Genomic DNA, 12948 nt, shown 5'->3' on the forward strand with positions numbered 1-12948 from the left:
GCTAAGGGCATGTGTTCTAGATTTTGGTGGTAGTTGGGATGACCACTTACCTCTAATTGAGTTTGCATATAATAATAGCTACTATTCCAATATTCAAATGGCTCCGTATGAAGCTTTATATGTAAGGAAGTGCAGGTCTCCAATTGGATGGTTTGAAATAGGAGAAGTACAATTAATAGGCCCTGAGTTGATCCAACAAGCAGTGGAAAAAGTCAAGGTGATCCGAGATCGATTGTTGACAGCCCAAAGTCGCTAAAAATCTTATGCGGACAACCGCCGGCGAGATTTAGAATTTCAAGTTGATGATTGGGTATTTTTGAAGGTGTCGCCAATGAAAGGGTGATGAGATTTGGTAAGAAAGGAAAGTTAAGTCCTCGATACATTGGACCCTATAAGATTATCCGCAGGATGGGTCAAGTAGCTTATGAATTGGACTTACCTCCAGAACTTGAATCAGTTCATCCAGTTTTCCACGTCTCAATGCTCCGCAAGTGTGTTGGGGATCCTACGAGGATTGTTCCAATAGATGATGTACAGGTGACAGAAAAGTTAGTCTATGAAGAAGTGCCCATTGCCATATTAGACAGGCAAGTACGGAGACTTTGAAATAAGGAAGTGGCCTCAGTTAAGGTCTTATGGCGAAATAACAACCGAGAAGAGATGACTTGGGAGGCGGAAGAGAAGATGAAGTCCACATATCCGCACTTATTTCATCCCCCGAAAGAGATCCATGATGAGACAACGAAATTATGAGGTATGTATGTTTTCTTTTTACGTATATGGGTCGTGTGTGGCCAACTTATATTGCTATTGTGTTATGGCCCTGTGAGGCAATGTTATTGTGGGCTGTTGTGATAGGATGGTAGTGCCATATTACAGGGGAAACTTGCGGCGAAATTTCTATAGAATCCCCGATGACTTAACATTCGGGGACGAATGTTCCAAAAGGGGGGGAGAATGTTACATCTTGGAAATTTTTCGTTAACGCACAATGAATAGACTAACGAAGGGCACGACGTATACGATGTTTTGATAAGTAAGGAATAGCATTTGATGATCCTAATCGAGATTTCAAAGACATTTGAGGTAAAAGAAGAAAGTTGTTAAGGAAAGCAAGGTATATGTTGTGTGTCGGGCAAGATTTACGAGTATCGAATTGATAATGGCTTAATGATGTTTGGAGAAGAGTGATAAAGTCCCTTATATTATTAATGAGGTGTTAAACAAGTGTTAAGAAGGTTCCATAAGGATTGGAGATCAAACGAGTCGACGAGAATGATTTCGGAATCGGGCAACATATCTGGCCGTATAAAACATACTTGGTCGTATGTCCGGCCATATAATCGCCCGGTAATGGAGGGTCTTCACTGGACCAAACATACGGTCTAGACATACGGTCGATAAAATATATGGACCGTATGTTGGTCCGTAGATTGGTGTCGGTCGATTTTAAAAATGATATAAGGACCCTCTCTCTCATTTAATTCATTTCATTTCTCCTCTTCACAACTCAAGAACACTCTAGAATCCTCTCCACTCTTCATCCACAAGAACCTAAGAGAAATTGATGATCAACTTCATCAAACCAACAAAATCAAGTGTGTGAAACACATTAAAGTTCATCCAAGCCAAGAAATTTCAATGGAAGCGAACTAGGGTTTTGGTGCAAGAAGAGTATTTCCACTCAAGGCTTATTCTTCCATTATCTAAGGTGAGTTTTATGGTATTTCCATGTTGTTTGAGGTATTGAAAAGTTGAAACACTTGGATTGTAGAAGGAAATAGAAAATGGGTCATGAATGTAAGAATAATGACATTTTGAGTGGTAGTTGGAATGAATTATGAATATTGATATGTGATGTGATTGTAAGTATGTTATGAATGACATTTAGAACATGGGATAAGTATTATATGTGAGAAAACGCAATAGTGAACTATGACCATGATTATGGAGAAGTTGAAGTGAAATTAAGAGATATGGATAATGTAGATGAATGATGATTGTTGCTTATAATATTGTGAATGTCGTTATGGATGTTTGGGAGTTGATATGTAATATGAGGAAAGTTGTATAAACAAAGGAAATGCTGCCCAATTTTCTCTAGCTTTAGCAAGTACGTTCTTATAATCGATTAGCTAATGTTAGTGCGAATTCTCTTGAAGGTAGAAACGTGGGCATTGAAGGAGAACGAGCAAGCATTAGAATAGTTAAACGAAAAAGGTACGTGAGGCTAATCCTTTCCTTCTAAGGCATGACTCCTATGGCATGAATCTTCCTATTTTCCATGATCTTCCTAAATAACGGAAATTATGAGTATATGACTATAAAGAGATACGATACGAGCATGTTAATGATGATGATGAGTTTAAGTATAAAGAATCCTAGAGTAATATACGATGTCCATGAGATTAATGATCCTAAGTATAGTTCCATTGATGCTTCTCCTTGTGTGCACTCACCTCAAATTGTTAGTCCCTCCAAGGTGAGATATGACGATTATGATCACTCCATAATGTAGTCAGGGGTTCACGACCTCATGTCACCCCGACATAGCCATAGTTGCCTCCAAGTTCTAATGTATGTTCTAAAGATAAATGTATGATGATATCTAGCTTATGATATGCCTATGAAATGTATAATAATGTTAAGTTTATGATGAGTATATCACGATGCGATTCCACCACGCCTAAATGGCCGGGCATGTCACCACGGAGGCGGGCTGCATACGATTACACCTTGCCTAGATGGCCGGGCATGTCGCCGCCAAGGCGGGCTGCTATGTTTACACCGAGCCTAGAAGGCCGGGCATGACACCACTAGTGGGCGGCATATGATGGTTACCCGGACGCGGGTTAATACATATATGATACGATGATGTATGCGCTATGATGAAACATGTACTATGATTCTATATGATATATGTATGAAATGTATCCACTATAAAAGTTACGCAGGTTATATCTTCATCTTATATCTTATGATTTCTCTATTATGTTCATTTCATTCATGCCTTACATACTCAAGTACAATGTTCGTCGACGTCCGTTTTCTTTGGATGTTGTGTTCATGCCCACAGGTAGACAGGGAGGTGATCCAGACTCGTAGGAGCTATTAGCTGACTGAGAGCACTCCATTGTTCCGGAGGTGCCATTGATTTATTCTTTTGTGTATGTATATGTTTTGGTCATGACGGGGTCCTGTCCCGTCCCTATGTCTAGCACTCTAGTAGAGGCTCGTTGATGCGTAATGTGGGTGGTATGGTCTCACATTTTCTCATCGAATGTATATCTATTATTTTGATAGCCGAAGGGCTTATGTATATAAAGTAAATATGTTTCAAGTGAAAAATGGTTTTCCTACGATTTGAGTATAAGATCAATAGATGAATGCTTGATGTGTATAATGAGTAATAGAATGAGTGGTGCTCGGTGGTTAGCCCCGAGTACCCGTCATGGCCCCTAGTCGGGTCGTGACAGAGAGCCCGGGCCTAACATGAACAAAATGATATTATTTTATCATCAATACATTATATATAAACTAGTGTTGTAAATATATTATTTATGTGGATGTCCATAACTTCTAGGTGTAATGGACACCATTATGTGTAGTAATGTCACACCTCCACTACTCCTTCATTCATCTCCCACAACAACATATTCTTCCCCACCTTCTCAAGGGGTTATTGCCATATTCAAGACAATCTTGTAACCCCCTCTCAATGTAGTAGTATAAATAAAGGTATGGTATGTGATGTACTACACACTTGAACACACTTGGATGAATAAAAAAGTTCTCATCTCTTATCTCTCGATATCTATTGCTTTCATCCTTTAATATTGTTACTCTTTTAGTATACTCCCCCTAATTAAAATATCACTTAATTCATGGAGACGGCGCATCCAAATCTTGCATACCGACTTCTCACATCCGTCAAATTATCAACGACTTTATTTGTTGAACATCTATTTCACATTGCTGTTGAAGATCATGTCTGGAAAAGAACTTTGACGAAATGTGTTGTAGTCTGTCTCATTTGTTATATCCTTCTTTCAATTGAGCTATACAAATTTCGTACAATGTTGTTGAAATCTTCATTACCAAATAAACACCATACTATTGCAAACTGTTTTGAATTATTGATCTCAGCCAGACAAGCATTCCTGACTTGCTTTGTAAGTAGCTATCACCTTGGCAAGACTTAAATAAGTATCAATAATTGACTGCCACGTAGAGCATCATATTGTTCAGTATCCTTATAGGCAAATCGGTAACTTGCTTGAAGACCAAACTTCATGTAATAATAAAAATAATGCCCTGCATTTTACATAACCAATAAACCTTGATAATATTTGTTAGGATAAACAAATCTTTGTCAATAATTTATTTTGTAGTATATAGGCCGAATTATATTTATTATATCTAGCGACATCACAACCATCGGGGTACTCAATGGAATCGCTTTAACCTATATAAAGATTTACCGAAGCTTTATTTTCGTATACCTTATATGATTCAGCCAATTTAAATCCCTTCAGATTTTCTTTCGTTGTCTATATAGCCCAAAGACAACAATTCATTATACGCAAATCAAAAGTTTCATGTATTGCCAAACCAATAAAAAATCTCATTGCACCCACCACAGGAGACACATCTCCATACAATAATGCCAGGATTTTGCGAAAAACTTTTATGCCACAAAAAGCACAAGCCGTACTTTAAATCTTATAGTTTTATTTTTCAATTTTACCTTTCGCACAAGAATCCATTTATACCCCACTGGCATTATACCTTGAGTTCCCTGGACTATAGGTCCAAAACATCACTTTTCAAGTGAAACAAAATATACTTGAATTGCGTATTTTATTATTATATCTGTCCACATTCTAATGTTAAGCGCTACATTATTTCAAAGATACCGTCGACGATCATTTGATATCGATTTCAGTACGACATAACTTATGGAGATCTCTTTATTTTTCATCATTTTCAGGTACCTGAACCTAACCAAAGGTTGTATGGAATATTATGTCATGGTGCTATTTTAAAGCACTTGCCTCGTTAGTATGATCATTTGCTCCTCTCCTTCTTCAAGGAGTTTTTATGTTTGGAACCGATTGGTCTATCGTCATAGACTATGTCCTTCAAGGACTTTAATTCTAACTGGAGCATTTGCAGTGAAAACATAATATTCACTTTTGGGTCAGCAAATGCGTATGGCAATTTACTTGAATTATCTTTTAAACGAGGATCATACCAGCGATAATTCATTACATATACCTTATTTTCCAACCGCTTATCATCCCTCCCCCTAATGTTAGGTAATCTAACATTTACCTCCCAACCTTATTTGGGGACCCATCTATGTGCGTTGTGGTGGAGCAATTAAATCATATACCGCACATACAAATTTTTAGATGGGAATTATTTGGTTCCTGACCCTGAAGCAATTATTATAGGGGAACTTATTATAACTTGTTGGCTTGATGCGTTCAAGTGCTGCTACATATTAAATAACATATCTCATCCCAAATTTCTTTTTGGGAGTTTTGTTCTCATAACCAATTGTTTAGCTATAATTAGAGGCATACAATTTCTACTAAACCAACTTTGATATAAACCAACATTATCAACATAATTTCATAGTTTGAAACGGTGCTCTTAATATAACAATTTGAGCAAACAATCTTGCAAAAACCAATTTGCAAGTTGATACCAAATGCACATGTGACCATAACATAGATGCATTATTAAAAACCATATACTAGTAAACCGGTCCACATGGCAGGTGACTGGGCTCATATATATATCACCTTTTATACGTTCCAAAATCATGGGATACAATCCCAACCTTGGCTGGTAAATTAATCAATTTTTCATCATGAGAACAAGCAGCACAAGAGAATTCTTGAAGAACTCTTTGTTTCTTCAAAATATAACCACATGAATTCTCAATTATTTTCGCATCACATTTGAACCAGGATGGGAAACCGGTCATGCCAACCTCCATGGCATGTGATTCCATCATGCTTATATTTATGTGGTACAAATTCAGAGGAAAATGGGGCAACATTTCACATGCATTTTGTTTCCCCGCTATAGTTGTGGTAATATGAAGATATTAAACCTTCCCATAATTTATATAGTTCTCAATATAATTCATATTTGGCCAATGCCTTTGAAACTTAAAAAGTTTCTTTTGAGACTTACTACAACACCAATATTATGAACAATTTCATTCCTCCGGGTAGTAACAAATTAGCTTTTCTAGAGCTCCCAATTAATTATGTACACATATTTCATAATACCATCCATATGGTGAACATCTCCTTTTAGATAGTAATTGTCATTATAGTCATGGACAAAACCTTTATAAGCAAGATTTATTTCTTGCTTTTACCCTTTGGTAATTCATGATAAAACACACCATAATATTTGTGACGTACTAAAAGTACGTGACCAAATTAAATGACCATTTATGCCAAAATATTTTCTTTTTATTTCTCTCAAACCTTCTATAGAGGTGAGTTGTGATATTTGTTCAATCATGCATGAGTATGTCCTTATCCGTAATTGTTATCACATCTTGGCGGAATCACTTTCACGATGTTTATTACAAGTCACATTCTCGTCAAGGAATTGATAACCATTTGTTCGTGCTTCATAAATTTTCCTTATAAAGCCCATTGTCATGCCTTGACATTTATCATATATAATATGCATGACCCACCTCAACATCACTTTGAAATTGTATTCCTTTCTTTTGATGGAGGATTTATAAAGTTTTATCAAATTAGGTCGCACGATAACCTCATGTTCAATAACCTTTCATACCACATTGAGGCAAAAGTTACCTTCACCTTTTGTAGGACCAATTTAGGGACTCATAATATTCTTCCTTTTATAACTACCAAAATGATGACGATTATTATTTTGTCCCTCCATACCAACATTTAACCATTTGTCTTCTTTCATACTTATATACACTGCTACAACACTCCTTTCAGGGAATGAAGCAAATTCAGTGTGACGAGATTTACAATTTTTCATCAAATGCACACTATTTTGCCCTAGTCATCATAATCATCAATGTAGTGTATCGGGACTCAAACCCAACGCCTTATCCATACAAAGGCGTGTTAGGTTGTAAATCGATGGGACTTGAACCCAAGATCTTATATTATCATCATAGTGCATCAGAACTCTAACTCGATAGCTTACCCTCTTGGTGTGATGGGATTTGAATCCACCGTCTTACCCTCAACTAATAATGGCATAATAGGCCAAAGTACAATTGGATCATTCTCAAGCCTTTAAAAATTTACAATTCCGTAATTATAGACACAAATAAATTTAGTCACAATATCACTTTAATCACCACATATAAATTGTAACCCCTACAGATTAAGTAAATATATCAACTTTTACTTTCCAGCTATAATATTCCTTCACTATAGTTGTGGTGATAAAATAAATTGTCAAAGTAGAAATATCTCTACCACTAGAAATCCAGCAGATCTGTACAAACACGTTAGTAACAAAGAGCAAGTATAAACGAAAGCCAAAATAGAAACAGACCTTGGAGTCTTGGTGGATTTTGTACAAATATCATTTGACTACTAAACCGTGTATGTCGTAGTTTTTTTTTTTTTTTTTTTTTTTTTTTTGTGAGGTTAGAAATTTGAGAGAAATAAGCATGTACTGTTTACTAACACTTGATACATATTATCCTCAAATAACATACATCTAGAATCACTACAAGGTATAAAATTTGTGACATCTTTTAATTTTCCAACTGCAATCTCACGAGGGAATTGTCTAACATTAAGTAATATTGAGTATTACGTTGGCTAAAGATTTCAGAGACACCAAATTGCACCATTGTAAATAATATATATATATTTCAAACTATCAAGTGCATACAGTTGGCAAATAAGTCATATAAAAGTTGCCATCTTTTTAAGATGGAAGATCGAGATAAATTATTACGGTGAAAAATAATCTTTCAATCTAAAGAAATGGTTGGTTACAATAAAGTTATAAATCCATACCTTCTCCGCAAAAGGAATTTAATTTTGGGTAGACGTGATTAACCAAATAGCCATCCAACCTTTTCGTTTCTTTGCAAGATAAAACCAATTTCTCACCACCACCATTCAACTTCAAACGAAATTAGAAAAATCCAAACGTTATGCAAACTGGTCAAGCCTTTCCATAAGAGAAAAATATGTGACCCACTTATCTAGACACTATCATAAGTCCACAAAATATGAGTAAGTCTTCACAGAACAAAAGATAGTGAAATAAATAGTAATAACAATAAAGGATGAAAACGTATCTGTTCATTGGCATCCAAGTCCTTTATCATGAACTTGATCTTAGTCAAGTCTCACTGTGGTTTCCGGACAATTGGAGAGTAAAAACCAAACTTGAACAGTGATAAAAATATATACAAACTCAATTGGTTAGAAACTCGTGCTGATAACGTGTTGTAAAACCAAACTTAAAATAACAATATAAAGATGAACACAATAGAAACAATATAGGATAATTTTCTTCTTTCTTTCAAGTGTATAGTACATCACATACCATACCTCTATTTATACTACTACATAGAGAGGGGGTTACAAGATTGTCTTGAATATGGCATTAGCCCCTTGAGAAGGGGGGGAAGAATATGTTGTTGTGGGAGATGAATGAGGGAGTAGTGGAGGTGTGACATTACTACACATAATGGTGTCCATTACACCTAGAAGTTATGGACATCCACATAATAATATATTTACAACATGTTGTAAAACCAACCTTAAAATAACAATATAAAGATGAACACAATAGAAACAATATAGGATAATTTTCTTCTTTCTTTCAAGTGTATAGTACATCACATACCATACCTCTATTTATACTACTACATAGAGAGGGGGTTACAAGATTGTCTTGAATATGGCATTAACCCCTTGAGAAGGTGGGGAAGAATATGTTGTTGTGGGAGATGAATGAGGGAGTAGTACAGTGGAGGTGTGACATTACTACACATAATGGTGTCCATTACACCTAGAAGTTATGGACATCCACATAAATAATATATTTACAACACTCCCCCTTGGATGTCCGATAATGTGCCTCATTAAAACCTTACTAGGAACAAAAACCCTGTGGAAAACATTCTAGTGAAGGAAAAAGAGTACACTTATCTTGTAGTACACATTGTTTGCTGCCTCGTTAAAAACCTTGCGAGAAAAACTCAGTGGGACAAAACCTCGGCTAAGGAAAAAAGAGTTTATTGTAAAAATGTAAATACTACTAAGGCTAGTCAACATCATCCAACAACGGGCCAAGCTTAATGAGAAAATGACAAACAATTAAATGTTTAATAAACGTATTAGCCTGATAACCAATTGTCCAATTTCCCCTTTTGTTTGCGGTTGATAAGTTTTAATTTACAGAAGACTATTTGACATGCAATTTCATATTGTATCTAATGTGAGGCTTTAACACCACTATCAATAAGCAAATTAGTAATAAAACGTATGGATAAGCAAGTCTTAATGAGCATCAAGCAAATGGTATGTCACACCTCCACTACTCTCTCATTCATCTCCCACAACAACATATTCTTCCCCACCTTTTCAAGGGGTTAATGCCATATTCAAGACAATCTTGTAACCCCCTCTCTATGTAGTAGTATAAATAGAGGTATGGTATGTGATGTACTACACACTTGAAAGAAAGAAGAAAATTATCCTATATTGTTTCTATTGGGTTCATCTTTATATTGTTATTTTAAGTTTGGTTTTACAACACGTTTTCAGCACGAGACTCTAACCAACTATGAGTTTCAATTTTTCTATCGCGAGGTATTGCTTACTAATAATTCTGCTATCGCGAGACTCTAGTATCATTTCGGTTTTTCTCAAACAAGCTATGCTTCGCTCCTTCATCTGAAGTATGCATTCAAAGTAAGACGATTGTTCCTTGTCAATGAATTCCCTTATGAGAGAAGGTTGGTATTATTTCACACAGGTCAGTATACTAAGTTGTTATTATTAGACTAGTTTTGAGTAACTTATTTTACCGTGTGTGTTGATTTTCTATTGTGTATAAAATATGCCTGATTCAACTAGTGGCACTCTCTGCCACATTTAATTGGTACCGATTATTTGCATCAAAAATGAAATTGCATGCATAGATATTCTACGGTCATAATCTGAAGATTATAGTAACTAGTTTGATGTCTATATTACTATACTGCTAATTCGTTGCCCTTACGACAATGGGGTCTTAATTTTTACTGGATCCTACTTTGTGAATTGCTATGAACTGTAGAAGATTTCTTCATCTGATTAAATATTTAATTTAAGATTAAATCTGGATTCTATGTGCATTGTTCCCTGTAAATAGGCCTATATCCGAGATATTTTCTTTGTCTTTTCATAAGGCCGGTCTATTTATTTATTTAAGACAATAAATATGTTTTATTTGAAAGATTATTTGCTTTAACTATTTGTTTGTATCAAGATGCAGAATCATTTTGGAGAAGAGACCTTTTTAGGCTCAAGGGTGAGTCTTATTGCACTTTGGTCTATTATGCCATTGGTTGAGGGTAAGATGATAGATTCAAGTCCCATCGCACCATGAGGATAAGACATCAGGTTTAAGTCCTAGTGCACCATGATGATAAGATGTTGGGTTCGAGTCCCATCAATTTATGCCCTAACTCGCCTTTATATGGATAAGAAGTTGGGTTTAAGTCCCGATCCACTATATTGATGATATAATGATGGCTAAGGCAAAATAATGTGTATTTGACGAAAAATCGTGAAGCCCGTCCAACTTGATATGCTCCGTTCCGTGAGGGAATGTCGTAGCAGTACATGATAAGTCTGAAAGATGACAAATAATTATTGTGGCCGTATGGATGAACGTGGGCGTGGCATGAGACAAAATAATAATAGTCATCATTGTGGTAATTATAAAAGGAAGAACACTGGCTCCTCAAAATGGTCTCTCTAAAGGTGAAGGTAATTTTTGTCATCAATATTGGTATTCAGGGTTACTAGTGTCATGCAACCTAATTTGATAAAATTTTATAAGTCCTCCGTCAAAAGAAAGAAATATAATTTCAAAGTGATGTCGAGGTGGGTCTGTGAATATGATAAAAACAATGGGCTTATAGTGAAAATTTATGACGCACGTATATATGATTATAGTCCATTTCTACAAAAGAATGTGACTTGTGATACGCATCCTGAATGCTCTCCCATTTTTTAAAGTGAAATGTGTAAATTATGGATAATTAAGGACATGCTCATGTATGGTTGAATAAATATCACAACTCACCTCTACGGGAGGTTTGAGAGAAATTTTATTTTGGCATAAACAGTCATTTGATCACGTACTTTTAGTACTTCACATTATTGTGGTATGTCTTATCATGAATTACCGAAAGCATTATATGTAAGATATAAGTCTTGCTTAAAATGGTTTTGGCCATGACCGTAATGACAATTACTCCCTAAGAAGATGTTCACCATATGGATGATATTATGAAATATGAGGTAGTACATAATTAATTGGGAGCTCTGAAAAAGCTACTTTGTTACTACCCGGAGGAATGAAATTATTCATAATATTGGTGTTGTAGTAAGTCTCAAAAGAAACTTTTTAAGTTTCAAAGACATTGGCCAAATATGAATTATATTGAGACTATAAATTATGGGAAGGTTTAATATCTTCATATTACCACAACTATAGCGGGGAAACAAAATGCATGTGAAATGTTGCCCCATTTTCCTCTGAATTTGTACCACATAAATATAAGCATGATGGAAATACATGCCATGGAGGTTGGCATGACCGGTTGCCCATCCCGGTTCAAATGTGATGCGAAAATAATTGAGAATTCATGTGGTTATATTTTGAAGAAATAAAGAGTTCTTCAAGAATTCTCTTGTGCTGCTTGTTCTCATGATGAAAAATTGATTAATTTACCAGCTAAGGTTGGGATTGTATCCCATGTTTTTGGAACGTATAAAAGGTGATACATATATGGGCCAGTCACCTGCCATGTGGACCGATTTAATATCATATGGTGTTAATAGGTGCATCTATGTTATGGTCACATGTGCATTTGGTATCAACTTGTGATTTGGTTATTGCAAGATTGTTTGCTCAAATTATTAAATTAAGAGCACAGTTCCAAACTATGAAAATTATGTTGATATGCTGGTTTGTATCCAAGTTGGTTTAGCAGAAATTGTATGCCTCCAATTATAGCTAAACAATTGGTTATGAGAACAAATCTCCCAAAAGGAAATTTGGTTTGAGATAGGCTATTTAATATGTAGTAGCACTTGTAAGCGTCAAACAACAAGTTATGATTCTCTCCTCGAGGTTGGTTGTGGTCGGGAACCAAGTAATTTCCGTCTAGAAATTTGAATGTGTGGTATATGATTTAATTTCTCTACCACAACACACAAAGATGGGTTCCCAAATAAGGTTGGGAGGTAAATGTTAGATTTCCTAACATTAGGGGGAGGGATGGTAAGCGGCTGAAAATAAGGTATATGTCATGAACTATTGCTAGTATGATTCTCGTTTGAAAGATAATTCAAGTCGATTGCCAGACACATTTGCTAATCCAAAAGTGATTATTATATTCCAGCTGCAAATGCTCCAATTCCAATTAGAATTAAAGTCCTTGATGGACAGAGTCTTTGGCGATAGACCAATCGGTTCTAAAGATAAAACTCCTTGAAGAAGGAGATGAGCAAATGATCAAGATGGTCATACTAATGAGGCAAGTGCTTTAAAATAGCACCATGACATAATATTTCATACAACCTTTGTGTTATATCCCGTGCTTTTGCACATTCGGGAAATTTGGACACAATTGTGATTTGTAAGAATAAGGCCACGTTTTGACTTTATGTGGTGTGTATGTTGTTA

This window comes from Lycium ferocissimum, chromosome 2, assembly GCF_029784015.1.
Source record: "Lycium ferocissimum isolate CSIRO_LF1 chromosome 2, AGI_CSIRO_Lferr_CH_V1, whole genome shotgun sequence".
Lineage (NCBI taxonomy): Eukaryota > Viridiplantae > Streptophyta > Magnoliopsida > Solanales > Solanaceae > Lycium > Lycium ferocissimum.